Here is a 20,420-nt window from a genome sequence, read left to right as displayed (position 1 = left end):
GATGCAAAGGGTTGTTATTGGTTACTGCCTGATGAATAATCATAATCACTATATAAGACTTTTTTATCATTGATGATTAGGTGTTTGGTCACCCATTTGGATTTTTTTTTGTTGCACATTTATGTTTGCATGGGGTATGTTAAGTACTGAGGGAGAATATAGAAGGTATATTACTTGTTAAGGAGGAGTCATTTTTCACAGATTTTGCCTATATTTCAGCTTGTTTGATTTATTTCATAGTTAAAGCGGAGTTCCACCCAAAAATGGAACTTCCGCTTTAAGGGAAGGTGACCCCCTGACATGCCACATTTGGCATGTCATTTTTTGGGGGGGGAGCAGAAACCCTCTTTTCAGAGGGTTCCAGCTCCCACTTCCTCCTGGGGAACCGCGGTGCTGGAAGGAAGTTCACCTATCCCCCCTCCCTCTTGGCAATCATCTGGGACACGTCACAGGTCCCAAATGAATGCCCGGCCAGTCACAGCGTGGCTCGCGCATGTGCACTGCGTGCCCGGCTGTGAAGCCTTAGCTGGGTGCCCACAGTGACAATGCCGACACCGCAGAAAGAAGGGGGAGACGAGCGGGGCTTCGTTCCCCCACATCGCTGGACCCTGGGACAGGTGAGTGTCTGATTATTCAAAGTCAGTAGCTGCAGCATTTTTGGTGGAACTCTTTAAGAGCATTAAGAATGTTATTTTGCCTGGGGCTATGCTTTTTTTTTTTTAAATATAAAACAGAGAAGATTACCACACTCCACGTGATGAAATTTGTTTTTGCATGGTTCCTTGGTTAGATGAGATGGAGATTGGGATGTCACTGCCCCTCCTACCACTTCGTCCAATCAGAGAATGCACTGCATTTATTGAAAAAAATAAATAAAATGGTGTTCTGTCAGTGGTGACAGTGCCAAATAGGTGTTCATCTGTAGTCAGTGTGCAGTGGAGACTGGAGAAGAACAAGACCCGAAAGATTGTGACTAGCACTGAAGTAGTGCAGACTACCACAATGATTCTCAGATTCCCCAGTGGCCCCTCATGTATGAGATATGCATGCTTACATTGGTCCATTCAATGTATCTATGCAATAAAGACCATACTTGGAGTGCAGCTTTAAAACAGAGTCTTACTCAAAACTAAATAACATTTGCAAATCACTACTTGTCCGATACATACAAGGTACCCATGTGTATAATGCACTGTTCTCTTTAATGTGTACACAGTTGCTAGGCTAAGATCTTGAAATTTCAAATACTGTACATATTTAAATGAAGTTTAACATAAAACTCATGTTTTACCAGTTGTTTCTGGGGAACTCTCTAATTATGCCCACACTCTCAGGATGTATGTTTCCACATGCTGAATAGTCATGTGCAGACACCATGCTTGTTTTGTGACCAGCACAAAACACAAAAACAGGTGTTATGGAATGTACAAGGGCAACAAAACATCTTGGTAATCATCATAAAATATAGTTCATGCCATAAAATTATACAGATAAACCTGCTCACAGCATAGGAACTTGTAAGCCATGGTCAGCAGTGGTTGTCAGTGGTAAAGCTCAAATGTTGAGGGTCATCCATGAAGAGGAAAACATCTCACATACCTCTTCACCACTCTCTTGGAGCTTTCAGGCCCACAAATACAATCAGTATGTCCAAGCTATTCTCTACAGCACTCAATGGGTTTTATGAGCAGGGACATCTGATACTCAACCTAATTCCCTTTCAAACATGGTCTAGCCTTCAGGTCTGTGTTTTAAAGCTTAATTCAGGAGGCCTCATACATCTTCATCCCTTTATGACCTCTCCCCACAGCCTAGAATCAAGCAGACATCTTTCCCTCTTCCAGTATGGGTACATTCAGGCTACTTCTTCACACCGCATCTAGTGTCCAGTCTTTTGTTTCCCTGAACCAGCAATAACTTCATTTCCCATTCCACGGGTTCCTTTTTTTAATCTTTATTTCAAACAATGTTTTCCATTAATAAACAGTATAACATGCAAGAAGAATGTCACCACGTTTGTAGCACATACATATCTAATGTCTGTATACACACTTTAACCGTGTGCTTAAATAGGATGGGAAGGGAGAAGGGAGGGGCAGGAAAGGGATCTGAAAAGAAGGAGAAGGTAAGCGGAAGAGAACAGAAACAAGAATACATGAACTCCATTTGACTGAAATCTGCTACCGTTCTATCTTTGTGCCATATAAAATGAAATCATGTGACAATAAATTTACAACAACCCTATGCTTGTGACATTTGTTTGTATGAGTCTAAAGCAATACATTTGTCCATACAGCCAAGCTTTTTAAAAGTTTTCATTTTTAACCTTCAGTTTGTGTGCCCATTCCTCCTTCTCCATATTATGGTCCACTTTTCACTAATAGTGTAAACTCTATGTGGCTAATACCTACTTAAACTTTTCCCAGCATTCAACAGATGGGGCATAACAGACCTCTTATATGAACCAATAGCTTGCACAGAGTTGCATGGAAAAAAAACAATGGGTTATCAGGAACATGTTGTTGGGTGCCTTTTCTAATTAGACACCTTATTTCCTTTCAGAAAGTTTTTATGATTGAGAGCTCCCACCACATATACAGAAATACAGATGTGGCCACAACCTCTCCAACAATCTGACAGGACAATGAGAAAAATATTAGTTTGTCAGGTACTGTGTATTTTTATTGGTTGAACAACTATAGATGAACTAGTTTATTTTTTCAAGCTGACTAACTATGTTACTATGGAGGTACACTGTACCATCTTAAGGTGTGGAACCATTTGGTAACTTTGCAATAGGGTATCTGTATATGTTTTACCAACTTCCTAGATCAATATGAATAGTACAGGTAGTTCCCGGGTTACAAACAAGACAGGGTCTGTAGGTTTGTTCTTAAGTTGAATCTGTAAGTCTGAAAAGGTAAATTTTTTAAGTGTAGCTCCAGCCAAAAAAAAACATTTTTAAGCTTTTTAGATAGCATAGGGAAGGGTTAACACCCCTGTAACATTTGTTTTGCTGCTTGTGCCCCTGTTCAGAAGATTTCACCTCACTTTCTGTCCAATGACAATTGGATTTTGAAAATTTTGGGTTGTTGTGGAAACAAGCCTTGGTGATAAAGCATCAGTGAAGGTACCTTTTCCCATAATAACTTACAGGAGTGAACTTCCCTTCCTAGGGTTAGATTTCCTCTCACTTCCTGTAGTCTCCCTACATTTGTAAGTCAAACGTTTGTAACTAGGGGACCGCCTGTATAGACTACAGAAGATGCCTTGTCACTGATGGTATTCATGTTGATCGTGGCAGGATCATCCCATCTAAAAACATGACCTGTTGAGAATTTGGGGCATACAACGTGGCTAGTATTACAGATTGCCTATGTAAGGTACCCTGCACAAAAACACACCTATTCTCAGGAGTAGAAGTTGACAATGTTTTTGAAAAGTGATTGCTACCCTTTTCACCTTATTAGGAGAGGTGCCTAGACTCCTTTTGTTAAACTTATATGTGGGTAATTGGCACAGAGTTAGAAGTGAAATTAATTTTGAAACTTTAGAATATGTGGGTTACTATGCTTATGTTCACTTCAGACCCTATTGTTCTTGGAAGGGGGACAAAGAACCCTGTCATTATAGGTCAGCACTTTTAACTCCACAATAGTAGAAGTAAGAGCAGGTGACTACTTAACTGAAATACTGTAACTATTACCCCCTGTTGGTCCAGGGAAGAGTCGTGGATGGGGATTACTGCACTGGTAGCAGTAATAGATCTCTAGCAGTATACAGGGAGTGAAGCACTGGCCACAGCTTTTCCCCACTTGGGGTCCAATTTGTCCTTCCCTGGGATGGACAGGGTGAGTGTGTGTTAAAGAAAGGATGCATGCAAGCTGTGAAGATGTCTGAGGAGACTCAGTGCTGTCTCATTAACTAACCAGGAGGCTAAATAACTTCTGTTTATTTGAATATACTTACTTACCCTTGCAAATAAACCTCTTGATTATTGGTTATGTTTTCTGTAATGCTGATGAATAAACACAGGCAGGAAGCCCTTAAACACACTGTGGCATTTAAATTACCTTTCTGCAAGCTTTCTCATTGAAGCTCATTGCCTGCAGTACACAGATGGCAAGTGATAAACAAGAGAACCAAAAGAAATAGTGCACAAACAAGACACACAGGTGTGTCTCACACTTTTTGAAAGATTTGTGTACAGAGACATTTGCCTTCATGTCTCCCTACAGGATATTGATTGGGAAACCATCAGGCTTAGCCTACACCTTCCATTGCTAGTAAAATAGAAAATAAAGCATATAAATGAGCAACCAAATCTAATGAAAAGCATGTCAATGTGCACACACCTTTCAGTGATAAGTTACTTATATGTATTAGCCACTGACATCTCAAACATTCAAGGGTCATGTAAGAAACATCTCTCTTACCTTTGAGGTAATGTTCTGCCAGTTATTGGTGTTGGATCACTCAAACACACTGTCCCACACAATGCAAAAAGGATTATAAGTAACACCTACTCATAATCAAAGGTAGTGTATATCAAAGGTCTCTGGTGAAGTACTGGTAATAGAGCTCAAAATGTCTCAGAAGCAGAGATTAGTGACAGTCATATTGTGGCAGATGTTTAGATAGTAATCAGTAGATTACCTCTCAGGTAACAATTAATAGATTCAAGTCCATGGAATGGAACAGCCATGCCAGCTTGGTGACTCCCTGGTTGGTGGTCCTGAAGATGAAGCCATTAGAAACCACTTTCCATCCCTCTGAAGTCAGTTGAATCAGAAGTTTCAAGGCTTGCAATAAGCATGAAACATCCCCTTTATCTTGCATGATAGCTGTAGTGCCATCCTTGGTTGCTGTCAGACAAAGCATCACGTACCTGGTAGCAGAGCCTGATAGAGGTGTAAGAGTGGTCTGCCTCATTATGACTCTGGGCCCCTAATAGTGTAGACAGGAGGCGCTGAGTGGCATGAGTACCTGTAGGTATTACTAGCAGCAGGGCATGTGTACACGCTGGGCAGGAAAAGTCATCCAATGACTTCAGCAAGCAGGCAGGCCCCTGGTACTGGTGACAGCAGTCAGAGTAACAGAGTCAGGAAGGCCAGATCATTCACATACAGGATGGATACAGTACAGGGCATGGACAGGAGCATGGTCAGGAAACAAGCCAGGTCTGGAACCAAAACAGTGAAGAAGGAGCCAAAGGAGCAGACAGAAGCATAGGCCAGGGGACTAGCTGAGGTAGATAAAGGTGGAGTTCAGAGAATGGTCAAGATAAGCCAGGTCAGCAACTGGATCACAGGTTACACAGGTGACTGAAGACCAGTGGCGGCTGGTGCTCAAAATTTTTGGGGGGCGCAAACAAACTGAAAAATTCTGGAAAAAAAACCCCATCAGTTGTAGCCTCACTGTGCCCATCAAACGCAGCCACTGTGCCATCAAACGCTGTCACTGTGCCCATCAAACGCTGCCACTGTGCCCATCAAATGCTGCCACTGTTCCCCAAGTGCTGCCACTGTGCCCCAAATGTTGCCACTCTGCCCCAAGTGCTGCCACTGTGCCCCTAGTGCTGCCACTGTGCTCCCCGTCATCTGCCTGGCACTTACCTTGTCTCGGGTGGGCAGCGGGTGACAGTGGCAAGCGGTGTCCGGTGTCCTCCATTTCTTCCCCGACCCCGATGTCTTCTCCTGCCCACTCCTCCTCTCATCCTCTGCTATGATTGGATGTCTGAAAAGCGTCCAATCACAGCGCCTGTCATTTCAGCCAATCAGGTGACAGGTAACACAGACTCGGCAACCTGATTGGCTGAGAGGTGGTTCAATGTTAGCAAAGCAAATTCCTTCACTTTGCTAACATACAGCTGAGAGAGAAGCGAACGCACAGTGTTGTGCCTGCCTCTCACATTTTTGGGCGCCTATTAGAGCTTATGGCTCTAATCAGGTGCTTCCATAAAACACCCCCTGCAGGTGTAATGCAGATGCCCGGTGCCCGAAAATGGGCTGGGCACCTGAATAGGGGGTGTCAGCAGCAACCATAGATAGATTCATGCAATTGATAATGAGAGAGTGACAGGAGAGAGGGGGCGGCGCTCTTGTGCCCTTTATGGACGCACCGCCACTGCTGAAGACAAAGCAGCACTTGATCCTAAGCACTGACTGAGTTTTTTTTTTTTCTAAATCTTTATTTAAAGGAATGCAGTTTATACAAGTAAACAAGGAATACAACATAGCAATCAACCGTTTCTGTACATAGTTATTCATAAAAAATTCAAGCAAGACAATGTACATTGGTGTGATAGCAGTCAAAGGTTCCATTGGAATGTGCTAGCGAAGCAGGAAATCGTGGATTAGTGATTTCAGCCTGTTTTATCTAGCAGTACAGAAGATAAAACTCTCTAACTGGGAACAAGAATATAAATAAACTAAATGTAGTTCCAATGGAGCTGCACAGATTATTCAGTAAAGCCCCATACACACTATCAGATTTCCTGCTAATTTTTTCCTTCAGATTTACCAAAACCATATAATATGAGGTCAAACCGTAGGAGTTTCAATATGTATGCAGTCAGGCAGGCCCTTGCACTACATGGTTTTGGTAAATCTGAAGACAAAAATCATCAGAAAATCTAATAGTGTGTATGGGGCTTTAGACTAATCGGGGGATAAGTGATCTCCCAAGGTGTAAGACTTGCTTGTACCTATCGGCTAACTATCACGCTATTACGTCTTGGTGATCTAATTCTAAACATCGTATGCCATATAAAAGCATGGTTCTCAATCTTAGAAACATAGGAGTGGTACCAAAATGGGATACCGCAAACCGGGGGTTTTTCTTAATTATGGGGAGGAAGGGTAAGTGACACCAGTGGTGTCATTAGGGAAAGAAAGGGATAGGGGTAAAGGGGAGCAAAAGAGGGGAAGTAAGAAGGAAGGGTGGTGGGTGTAAAGCTCTGGCGAGGCCGACGACCCGCGACTCCAAATTATCTAAGGACAGGATGCCTAAATATAGGACTTGTACTCATCTGAGAATTGAAACAGTTCCCAATGTGTCCATCGGGTGTTATGTTCCTCCTCTTTTTCCCTCATAGCAGCTGTGAGGCGCTCCATCCACTGAACATCACAAACTCTAACAAACCATTGTGTTACTGTCGGGGGGACTGCTGCTTCCACATGCTGGGGACACACGTCCTGGCCGCATTCAAGAGGTGTTTCAATAGGGATTTGCGGTAATGCTTACTGGACATTGGAGTCAGATTCAGGAGTATAGCTGCCGGGTTGTCCTGGAGAGACACATCAGTAAGTTTGTCGATGATTCCCAAACCTGTCTCCAGAAAGGGGTCAAGACCAGGCACTCCCAGGAAATGTGAAGTAATGTGCAGTTCTGTGTGCCACATCTCCAGCAGAGGGGACTATGTCCCGGGAATATGGATGCTAAGACAGTGGGGGTCCTGTACCATAGCGTCAGCATTTTGTAGGTGACTTTTTGGTATTTGCTACACAAGGAAAGGAGGATTTATGTGCAAAAAAGAGGATCCAAACTCTTTGATCTTCCATAAACATAATATTAAGATCTCTCTCCCACTTCCTCAGATACGGGGGATCCTGTTGGGATATATGGGTCAATAAGATATTGTAAGAATAAGAAAGAGATTTCCGTATTGGCTCCTCTCCCAGGCACAACTCCTCAAAGGGCGTTGGTTGTCTGCAGAAACTGCCGATCTCCTGTAGGGATCTCAGAAAGTGTGACAGTTGTAAGATCTTCCATCTGCCCAATATGGAAGAGTTAAGGGTAGGATACATGCTTGAGAGGTCGATCCATTCAGATTGGCCCACAAAAAGATGAGGCTCTAGGGGGCATGTCCGGACACGAAGCAGGGAAAACGTGTTTGTGTGGAGCTCCACACAGACAGTAACAATCTAACACCAGCCTTCCTCTGCTACATCCCGGTTTTCATTATAAACAACGGCATACCTTTCTGGACGTTAAATACTACAGCCACAACTGCTTTTTTGCCGCAGACCTAGCCTGGCTGTGTATATCCTGGGATGGCTCTTTGATCTCCAGGCTCGAGGCCCGCCGCCATCTTAAGGCCTACAGGTTCTTCTTCTTGGTGTGCTGCGATCTGAAGGGGAAGTGATAGCTACGCTGTAGCTCGCTGGCAACTCATTCCTAAAAGACATTGGACGATTCTATAGTGGAGGCGGGCTGTCTGACAGTCACCTGAGGTCTCTTAGACTCTGTATACTCCACGGCCTAACATCGCGCCGAGGCTTGCAGCCTATCGTTCCGGTCCCTACCTCCTCCAGTGGATGCAGTGAGTAACAAATTGCCTGCATCCCCCCTGTACAGCAGAAACCCTTAGCAGCAATTACTCGCTGACCCATCACTTGGGCTAAGTGGAAATTCCCAGGCCCGATCAGAGCGGAACTCACAGGGGCGGCAGCTGCAGCTAGGAAAGTCTGCGGCTTCGGCCTAGACGTGGAAGTCGGCAGCCATATTTGGACTCCTGCTACACCTAACCGCTTCTCTCTCACTTCACTTGTGCCCCACCTCTATCCCAACTGAGCGGTGCCTGCTTGTGGGTCTAGCACTCCCTCACTCAGCTACTTCACAAATGTTTTTTATAAATGAATGGTGGCCATACTACCTAATATGAACTATGTTCCCTAAGTGAGCTTGGAGGCCCGCCTGCTCCCCGAGATCTCCGTCATGCTACATCAGCTCTCTATAGTTTCGGAGGTAAGATAGATCACCTGCCACATTACCTGACCATCACATGGGCAAGGTTGGCCAGCAGCAGCGAAATTACAAACCCCTCTTTGGGTCACGTGGAAATTCAAACATGGAGCGATTTGTTACCAGACCCCAACTTCTGTCCTCAAATTCTCCCACAGATCCCTTTGCATTAATGGACTCATCCATGGGAATGGAGAATGATGCGAACATTCCGTCCACTAACTCTCAAGGTCCAGGTCCTGTTTTATCCTCTCCTCACGAGATTCTCACTCCAGATATATTAGATGCCAAACTAGATGCCAAGCTGCAGCTCTTGCTACAACAAATCACAAATAATGTCTCAACGGAGGTGAACAAACTAGCTGCAGAACTGAGAGGAGAGATCGACCAAATTGGTGAGCGTAATAACACTCTTGAAAACAAATTCGATGAGATGATAAACTATGTACAGGCTATTGAAGAAGAAAACCATAATTTACGTTTGTCAGTCTTTCAATTACAGCTACAGCAAGAGGACTTGGAAAATAGAGAAAGAAGACAAAACTTACGCTTCAGGGGTATCCCTGAAACAGTGGGTGATCCTGACCTACGTGCCTATCTTCTGGGTCTCTTTAACACTATGGCCCCTACGGTGATGGACATTGATTGGCGCCTTGATAGGGCCCACCGGTCTCTGGCCCCCAAGCCTCTGGTTGGAGCTAGACCCAGAGACGTCACAGTGAAATTCCATTACTTTGAAAGCAATGAGGCACTCACCCTTGCCACATGTAACAAATCTCAAGTTACCTATAAGGGGGCAAAACTCCAGATCTTCAGCGACCTTTCTCCCATTACACTTGCTAAATGTAGGAATTTGCGCCCAATCACACTCCACCTACAACACCACAAGATTCCATACTACTGGGGCTTTCTATTCCACCTCACCGTTTCCAAGGATGGCATGCAACACACCCTGCGTGAATTATTGGAAGGTGAGGCATTTTTGAAAGGTGTTGGTCTGCCTCCACTCCCGGAAGAGGATTTAATCCCTCCTAATATTCAGGCTCGTCCACCTCCTAACACACCCAGCCACATCTGGACCCCTGTGAGATACAAATCCAGGAAACGTTTCTCCACACCCCAGTGTCTTCGTACCTCCAAGCAACCTCCTTGATTGCCCAACATCTATCTCCCTGGATTCATCCACATAGTACTACTCAGAGCGTTTTTGACTTCACATGTTCTAAGATTAACAAAAAAGGGAATGGAAAAAATGGACTTTATAGGCACCAATCATAAAATAAATATAAATATTTTATTATACACATAGTACACAAAACAAAAATGAACATGTTAAAACATTGCAATTAAAGTGCAAAAGACTAGCTAGGTCTCTCTCGAGGGGGTCATTGACTCCATAGAGGCGTACCCTTAAAACAGGGACATATCCCTCTAATTAGATATAAAGGACATCAAACTCAAAAAGCTCTACATGTTTCACAATTGAATGCTTCTTCAGGAGCTTGTTTGAATGGTCTAAAGAGAAAAAGAGAGAGAGAAAAAACACAAAAGAAAAAGTACATACAGTTAATATTAAATTTGAACCTCTTGGTAGTACGTCTCAAACAGTAGCGGGGAGCACCACAAGGAAACCAGCAGGTGGACTCTACATGAGACATGCAAGGGGTGACAACAGCTCACATGTGGGGACGTGCCTGGTAGAAAAACCATAAGAAGTGAGAAAAAGCAAAGGGAGCCGGAGCAGCAGAGAAACAAAAAAAGATTTGTAATCTCAACTACCAGGAAAAATAATGTGTGACACCCCACCAGGCCTAAAATGGGGTCAAGTAAACCAACTCACTCCATGCAGGGGGGGGGGGGGAAAGGTTATGAAGGTAAAGTATAAGCATATAGACATGAGCCTACCTTAGAGGAAAATAATTAAATATTGCCTCTAGATGACTGAAAAGTGTTCGTTACAAAGTAAAGGCTTTTAGATGGTGAGACTGTGTCTCCTCGCACGGCCGTGTCTATGGCAGATGCTTTCTGTGCACTGCGCATGCGCAGCCACATGGGGTGCGCGCGTAGCCCTGCCCGGCCGATTCAGATGTTGCGCAAGTCGCACACCTGATTGGGGCATGTATTTAAGGCTGCTAGTTCAGCCTTCTACCACGCCATTCTTCTCCTATGGTGCTTCGGCTTCTGGGACATATCTATTCTGATCATTACATCCTTCCTGGTAAGATCCCCCTTGTTTTTACACTTGGCTTGTTTTACATTTTGACATTAATTGCTATACCTTATGCACTGCTGCTACCCAGATACATACATATATCTTTCTTTCTTTTTTATAGATGGCTTTCATTTGGCTTGTGCCAAACTGACTGTGCCGCTGCATACAAACGCTTACTAAGCCTTTCCTCCCTCCCTTCTCTTGCTGGTTGCTTTTTAAAGGGAATATACTTATGCTTGATTCACAAGGTTTATATAGTTTAAAATGCCTTCAATAAGGTGAGACCCTATATGCTTTTATTAATTCCACTTCATTTATGTGATAACTAGTTACCCCTTACAACAGTCTTCCATTATTACCTTTATACATATATATGTTTATTTATTTATATTTGCATACACTCTTTAGAAACAGCGATGTCCAGCATCAAGCACAGTCTCACCATCTGAAAGCCTTTACTTTGTAACAAATACTTTTCAGTCATCTAGAGGCTTTTTCTCTTTAGACCATTCAAACAAGCTCCTGAAGAAGCATTCAATTGTGAAACATGTAGAGCTTTTTGAGTTTGATGTCCTTTATATATAATTAGAGGGATATGTCCCTGTTTTAAGGGTACGCCTCTCTGGAGTCTATGACCCCCTCAAGAGAGACCTAGCTAGTCTTTTGCACTTTACTTGCAATGTTTTAACATGTTCATTTTTGTTTTGTGTACTATGTGTATAATAAAATATTTATATTTATTTTATGATTGGTGCCTATAAAGTCCATTTTTTCCATTCCCTTTTTTGTTAAACTTTATGAATATTTAGGATGTGGCACTGCCCTACCTAGTAAATTTCCACAGATACATCCTGTGCTGAAATTTGGCGCTTCTTTTTTGCTCATGTTCTAAAAGTAGTAGAAGTTAATGCTCTGGCCTATTATATTTTTTGACAACTACCCTGTACTTTTGGTTTTTGTTTTTTTTTCTGTATTATCCAAGGGTAGAACTATTTTTTCCTCATTCTGTGAGATCTCATAGCTAATGGTCTTCTCTTTCCCCCTTGGCCATAAGTGCCTCAGTTGACAGACCCTTTTGTACATTTCGCTGAATTTTTCTCTGTTCGGTTAACCACTCTTCTATTGGCAGAATCTATTCCTATTGCTAACGAGCTCATAAGGCGAGCGGTGTGTACTTTCCAGTTCTCTACCTAGAGTCTCCTGATGGAAGTCCGTATACGCCCCTGCCTGGCCTTGACATTTGTTCAAGGCCTCCTGAGATGCAGTTGCCTCTCAGGCCTTATAGAATTTCAGTTCTTTTTTTTTAATTTTTTTCTCCAGTTGGTTTTTGTTTCTTTCTATGTCCATGGATATTAATTTGATGCTAAGGATGAAAATGTTTTATTCCTACCTCTCTAACCAAATGCAGTTTTATTACAGGATATGTCTGCTGATGTGTGGGTATGTTTCTGTGCTCTTTGATGTCTATACACTTACATCTAAATCTAATTTAATGGGTCCATACACATGGCTTTGAAAATTATGTCATATAATGTGAAAGGTCTGGGTTACGTCCGCAAGCGCTGGATGGCCCTGAAGGATTTCAGGGCCTCAGACGCAGATGTGGTGATGGTCCAAGAGACCCATTTTAAGTCAGATGGTTAGCTTAAATTTGCCTCAAGGTATTTTCCCACTTCCTTCCTTGCCTCGGATTCCTCGGGCAGGGCAGAAGTGGCGATTTTGATTAGAAAGTCATGTCCTATTAAGATAAAAAGATTCCATGCTGACCCTCTTGGTAGATATCTCATTTAGGATTCTGAATATATGACTGCATCGTTTACCCTCATCAATCTCTATGCTCCTAATACAGGTCAAATTGAATTCCTTAATAAACTGTTTGACTCCCCTCGTTACCCATCGCAACCTTTCATGATCATAGGAGGGGATTTCAATCTGGTTATGTCACCCACTAGAGACAGGCAAACCCTCTTTAACTCCACACCCTCTAAAAAGATTACATCCCAAGCTAACTCTTTTCGCAAATGTATAAGGTCTCATCAACTGTTCGACTCATGGAGGATCAGACACCCCTCCTCTAAACAGTTCACTTTCTTTTCAATTAGTTTTTATTGAAAATGCAACAGTAAAATAATACATAGTACATCTGAGAGTTATACAATACTGCAGAGGTTGCACCTCGTCATCAGCAGGGAATCCAGTACCAAATCACGTTAGTAAGAAAAATAAGGAGTTGTTCCTTTAACTGAGTCAAATGATCGCGTTTATCTTGTGACCATCTTAAGTAATGGCGTCGCACCTGTGATCCAGGCACCCCCAATGGGTTCTAACTGTGCCACAGATCACTGGCCCGCACAGACAAATAGTGTCATGCACACTTCCATATGACTGTTGTTTACTATTTCAATTATTTGTTATAATTTCCCTAATCGATCTATTATGTATTTGGGTATATCTCCCAAAGCTCATACAAAAATGAAGAAAAAGAACACTTTAACAGTTTAACAGAAAGAACGTTAACAAGTTACATGTACCATCTAAAAAATGCGTGTATCTAATAATGCAAGTAATTTACCTATCCCTAATTGGTAGGATATTGCGCTACCCACGATTCCCAGGATATATTAAATTTTGGGATATTATGGCTTTTTATGGCGAAAAATTTTTGATATGTGTATTGTGTTTTAACTCTATTTATAACTTCTGACAACAGAGGAGTCTCTTTAGATTTCCATTTAGAAGTTATGGTTAGTTTTGCTTCAATTAGTATGTGAGTAATTAGAGATTCATATTTGTTTGGGATTAAGTGCATTCCTATGTTAAGAAGTGCCAACTGTGGCGAGGGTATAATAGCTTCTCCTGTAACTTTATTAATTAGGGAAAACACCCCCTTCCAAAAAGTTCTGACTTCCTTGCAGCTCCATAGTATATGTAGGATGCATCCCCTTTCTCCGCAGTCTCTCCAGCAATTGGGAGAGGAGTCTGGGTAAATCTGTGCCAGTCTTACTGGAGTTAAGTAGGTTCTATATAGTATTTTCAGTAGCAATTCCCAGTGGTTTACACAGTGGGAATATCGAAAGTGGGATTGGATAGCCATTTGCCAATCCTTCTGTGTATAGAGATTACCCAGCTCCCTTTCCCAGTTTTGCATGTTTAAGGATTTATAAAAAGCACCACTATATTGTAGCTTGTCATAAAACCACGACAGTCCTTTTGTGCTGTCTCGGTCAGAGTTCAAGCGTGTCCATGTTTCCCTGTGGATATTATAGTGTATATTGGGGTTGTTTTTATGAAAGTAGGTGAGTTGGATATAGGGGAATGAAGTGGGTTTGGGGTATTTGGTAACCAGTTCTCTATAGGTCTGTATCTCTTCTCTTATCCATGGCTGAACATTAAAATTCGGTATAACATGCTTGTATATCTGCAGTGGAAAGTTTGTGCATTTATCTTTAGTATCTTGAGGTACCACAGCATGCAGGTTGTTCCACACTAGTAGTGTGGCGTCTATGGATGGGAAAGGCTTATGAATTGACTTCAGATGGGTCAGACTTGACAATAGTAGGGCCGGCAGGCTTCTATTACCGACTATACACTTCTCAATCTGGACCCATAATTTATCAGAGTTGTATCAAACCAATCTTTAGTTTGATCCAGTCGAGCAGCCAAGTAGTAGTTTTTAATATTAGGGAAGTTTACTCCACCATTTAATTTATGCTTCATTAGTAAAGGAAATGAAATCTTGTTCATCTTTTTTCCCCAAATGAAGCACCTGAAAAGTTTTTCTACCTCTCTAAAGAAACGATCTGGTATAATGATTGGTATGGTTCTAAAATAATATATGATTTTAGGTAGCAGTGTCATTTTGAGAGCTGCAATCCTCCCAACCCAGGACAATTCAAATTTCGATATATGTTGCAGGTCCTGTTTAATTGTCTCTAACAGTTTAGGAAAATTTGCTTCATATGTGGAAGCTGTTGGGTATGATAGAGTAACTCCTAAGTATGCTAAATTGTGAGGTACCCATTGAAACGGGAAGGTTCCTTTAAGATGCTCTTTCATTTTCTTTGTCAACCTTATCGCCAGAATAGATGACTTATTGGGGTTCAATTTGTAGTAAGATGCCCCCCCAAATTCATTTAAAATCGATTGTACCTTCATCAGTGAAGAGGCCGGACTATTTAACGTCAAAACAACATAATAGGCAAACAACCCAATGAGTCGCAAGATCTAATGGCCTCCGCCAGGGGTTCCATTATTAAGGTAAAAATCAGTGGCGAGAGAGGACAGCCCTGATGTGTGCCATTAGTTATGCAAAACATGTCAGAAAGGACATTAGAGGTAAATACTCTTGCTGTGGGCTTTGTGTAAAGGGCCATAATTGCTGTGAGTATTGTGCCGCTCAGACCAAATTTCTGCAGAGTCGCATACAGGAAACCCCAATGTACCCTGTCAAACGCTTTTTCAGCGTCAAGCGTCAGTACCACAGTGGGAACCCCTCCAGCCTCTGCCACCTGCAGGAGGTTATATAGTCTACGAGTGCCATCGGGCACCTGTCGGCCTTTAACAAAGCCCACCTGGTCTGCTTTAACCAGTTGTGGTGTGATTATTGCTAAACAATTGGCGATAAGCTTTGCATAGATTTTTAAGTCAGTATTGAGCAGTGAAATTGGCCCAAAGTTTTGAGGGCAATCCGGCCTCTTCCCTGGTTTAGGCAAGGCTATGAAAGTGGCTTGGAGCATCTCTTCGGGAAAAGAGGCATTTGAGGCAGCAAAAGTGAAAAGTCTTTGTAAATATGGTGTTAGAGTTGATGCAAAGGTCTGGTAATATTCTGCTGAAAAGCCATCACTCCCTGGGGATTTAGATTTGGGGAGTGATTTAATTATGTCTAGAATTTCTTTGTCTAGAATCAGTGAGTTCAGAAATTCAAGGGCTTCAGTGGTAAGCTTGGGTAACGTTACAGAGTTCAAAAAGGAATTTATGGTGAAGTCGTTAGGTTGTGGGGTGTTAGCGTCCGATGCTAAATTATATAAATCACTATAATACTTTTGAAAAGCATTGGCTATTTTGTTTGGGTGAAAAACTGTCTTTCCTCGTGTGGGGGTCAGTCATAGAGGTTAGTCTAGAGTACTGTTGTTTTTTTCCGAATGTAATTACCCAAAAGTTTGCCTGCTTTGTTTCCGTGTATATAATAATTAGCCTTAAAACGTTTAAGAGAGTTTGTATGCTCTTCCAATAGGGTCTTCCTAAGCTGTTATCTGTAATCTAAGAGTGACTTTGTGAGGGTAGGGGAGGGGTTTTGTTTATTCTGTAATTCTAGGGATTGTAGGGTGAACAAGAGAGTGGTAATTTTTTTTGCCTTCTGCCTCTTTTCCCTAGCTGCTGCCTGTATCAACAAGCCTCTGCCATAGGCTTTATGAGCGCACCATAAATACATTACATTGGTTTCAGCATTGTAATTAAGTTGAAAGTATTCATCAAGCAGTTTAGCTATTTGCCCTTTGTGGTGAGGGTTAGAAAGTAAAGACACGTTATTCCTCCATAGATATGTAGGGTTGCAGGAGTGTTGTTCATTTATTGTGATTGTCACCGGTGCATGGTCCGACCAAGTTATAGTGTGGATTTTTACTTCCAGAGTCCTTTGTAGAGTAGTGAGATCGGACAAGATCATATCAATCCTTGAGTAGGAGTTATGAGGGGCTGAAAAGTACGTATAGTCACGTTCTGAAGCATTGGTGCATCTCCATGAATCATACAGGCCCAATTCTGTAAGGAGTGGCTTAATTTCATACCTGTGTGTACTTTTAGAAGAAGAGCAGTCCATATATTTATCTACTACACAGTTAAAGTCCCCGCAAATGAGTAAAGAACCTTCAGTATGTTTTTTTATACGTTGGTAGAGGGACTTTAGGAATGAAGCTTGTCCAGTATTAGGTGCGTATAAATTAACTATGGTGTACTCCACATTGTTCAGGTCACAAACTAAGATGATGTACCTTCCTTTTGGGTCTGTAATGACCTCATGGAGATTGAAAGCAACAGACTGGTTTATTGCAATCATTGTTCCTCTTTTCTTAGATGTGGCGCAGGCTTGAAAGATATGTGGGAAGGATTTATCGGAGCATTTCGGTTGTTTGCTTTGGGAAAAGTGGGTCTCCTGAACACATAATATGTCACCCTCAAGCTTTTTTGCTTCCTGCCACATCACCCTTCTTTTAAACGGGCTATTTAGACCATTGCCATTAAAAGATATCAATTTAATGGTCATAGTCAATCTGTGGGTGAGATTCTAGATATAAAGCCATGCAACTGAAAATCATACGCAATTCACTAGTTTTACCTGAAGGTGGCAGCAAAGGATAGGATTTGAAGTAGTAATAGATGGGATCTTTGTATAGTTCTGCTTGATCTGCAAACACAAGCTGCATCCAGAGTGCAGGTTCATCATAACTTTGTGGTACATGTAAAAAAGAGAAAATTGAGGGAAAAAAAACAAGAAAACATATATAACACAAAAAAAATAACATTATGTGTGAAAAATGTTCACTCCTGAGCATTGAGGGGGTCTGTACTCCCTGAGATCCAGTAACCCATCCAGGTTAGGCTAATGTATAATGTGAGGAGTTACAAGTGCAGGTGAACTATTCCTCCATTATCACCCATGTTTGACTTTTTGCCATTCCTGAGATATTTTATGAGAATGTGACGGTGTGGGGTTTTCCTCTTCCTCCGGGAGAAGCTGCACTTTCTGGACAGCTTCAAACCGTTCTCTAAGTTGGTGATAGCATAGGATTTGCTTTCTCTTGTGACAATAATTTTAGCCAGAAAACCCCAAGTGTAAGGTATTTTGTGGTTTTGGAAAAGTTTGTCAGTGTAGCCAGGTTTCTGCAGGCTTGCATAGTATGTTGCGAGATATCAGAGTATACAGAGATGTCTGCATATGGATCAGGAAGTGGGGAGTTTTTCCTGGTATATCGCATGAGATCTTTCTTTACATGAAAAAAATGAATGCGTGCTATTACATCTAGGCACTTTTTCTGGTAGGTGCTTTGGTTTGGGCAAGCGTTGTGCACGATCTACAATTACCTCCCTCTCCAGTGTTTCTGGTAGCAATGCTGATATAAATTGCTGTACATATTTCCTGAGGTCCATAGGCATAACGGATTCAGACACCCCTCTCAATTTCACATTGTTCCTTCTGGAACGGTCTTCTAAATCTGCCATTTTACTTTTAATCACCTGTATCTCATCTTCTGCTGCATTATAAGCATCTACAAGCTCATTTTGGGCTGTGGCAAACTCCCCCATCTTGTCTTCAGTATGTGAGACTCTGTCCCCAATGGCAGTCACTTCAGCTTTCAGCTGAGTTGTGCATTCCATCAAGTCTCTGTGCAGCGAACCCCTCAAAGTCACTAGCATTTCTTTCATTAAAGTATCAGTCAGTGGCTGATCCAGGGTGGGGAAATCATGCATTTGTTCTATGAACTCCTTAGTGCTGTCCTGAGATATGTCATGTCCCTCTTGCTCACCTGGATATCTGTGCTCTTCTGACCGCTTCTGTGACGCTTTCTGTGGGCTCTGCACGGGTGATGTTCCTAGGGAGGGTCTGTTGCTGTACCCTGGGGATGATGCCTGGTGCCTGCCGTCTTTCTGAGGTGTCGATCCACCGCCACGGTCACACCTCGAGTTGTAGGCCTCTGAGCCATCTTGGGTTCCATGAGGTTCTAAGCTGTAGAAATCAGCCAGTTTTTTTGAGCCCCGCTCAGGTTTTCTTTTAAACATCTCAGCGGCTGGTGATAGCTGGGCTCTTAGGGAGGATGATTCTCCTCACTGTGCCGTCTGACGTCGCTTCTTTCAGCTGGATGGGACTGGATTCTCCTGGAGCTCTCTCCTTAAGCTGCCATCTCCTTGGCTGCTGACCACGCCCCCCAACAGTTCACTTTCTATTCCTTGGCCCACGTCTTGATCATTTCTTTATATCAGTCCCACTCATATCCTACGTAGCTGAAGTTGATATATCACCTATTACATGGTTGGACCATGCTCCCATTACGTTACACCTTATGCTTTCCCAGGCCTACCCTAAGTCATGTCATTGGCGCTTAAACGATCATCTGCTACAATCTGAGGTCTCACGTACCATATTGGCAAAAAATCTAGAAGAATACTTTCAGCATAACATAGGGTCTGTCTCAGATTTCTCCACACTTTGGGAGGCACATAAGACTGTTTTTCGCGGCGCCTGCATAGCTGAAAGCTCCAGGCAAAAGAAAGATAGAAATAGTCTTGTACAGTCTCTTACTTCGGCTTTGGTTACTGCGGAGCAGAGGCTGTTGAGTGGCCCCACAGTATCGAAACTACGCTGAGTCACCTCCCTTAGAGAGCAAATCAAATGAATACAACTGTGCAGGGCAGCTAGGTCTTTACTATGGACAAAACAAAAGTTTTACGAATATTCGAATAAACCACATAGAATGCTAGTCAATAAACTACACCCGCGTCCATTTAACTCATTTCCTGATTTCCTTCAACAGTCAGATGGATGTAGAGTTTACTGCCCCATGCAATGTCTAGCACCTTTGGCAAATTTTACCATAAATTGTACAACTGTCTAACTCCTGAGCACAATTTTAACTTTACACAGAAGTTTGAAAAAAAATGTTCTAATATAAAACTCCCAAAGCTGTCTTCGGAAGACTTGGACAGTTTGAATGTAGACATAACGACTGAAGAACTTTTGTCCATAGTTAAAAAACTTCCACTACACAAATCGCCCAGCCCTGGTGGTTTACCCTATTTCTACTACAAATCTTTCTTTGATATCTTATCTCCACACATGCTAACCCTCTACAAGTCCCTGCTCAAGGGTACGTCTCCTCTTTCACAATTCTCTCACTCATTTATCTCCGTCATCCTGAAACCAGGCAAGGATCCCTCTATCCCAGATAATTATAGGCCAATAGCTCTTCTAAATTCAGATTATAAGATTTTCACTAAAATTCTTGCATCCAGACTGTCTAGAATTATCCCCAAATTGATTCATAAGGATCAGGTGGGTTTTGTGCCTGGCAGGCATGCGGGGGGACAATACCCGTCGTACAATAGACCTGATAGATCTGTTGGACAGAACCTCTAGACAGGCATTGATCTTAAGTCTGGATGCACAAAAGGCCTTCGATAGGTTAAGCTGGCCTTACATGTTTAACCACTTCCCGCCCGGTCAATAGCATATTGACGTCCGGGAAGTGGTTGCGTTATCCTGACTGGGCATCATATGACGTCCAGCAGGATAACATGTCGGCATGTGCCCGCGGGGGTGCGCAGCGCAGCGATCGGGGGTGGCGTGTGTCCCTCGGACACATCGCTTCCCCGATCTAGGTGAACAGCCAATTTTATTGGCTGTTTACCCCGTGAGCGGCTGTGTTAAAGTCACAGCCGATCACCTGTCACAACAAACTCGGCGGTGCGC

Source organism: Aquarana catesbeiana, linkage group LG04 (genome assembly GCF_042186555.1).
Source record: "Aquarana catesbeiana isolate 2022-GZ linkage group LG04, ASM4218655v1, whole genome shotgun sequence".
Classification (NCBI taxonomy): Eukaryota; Metazoa; Chordata; class Amphibia; order Anura; family Ranidae; genus Aquarana; species Aquarana catesbeiana.
Note: the sequence above shows the minus strand (reverse complement) of the source record.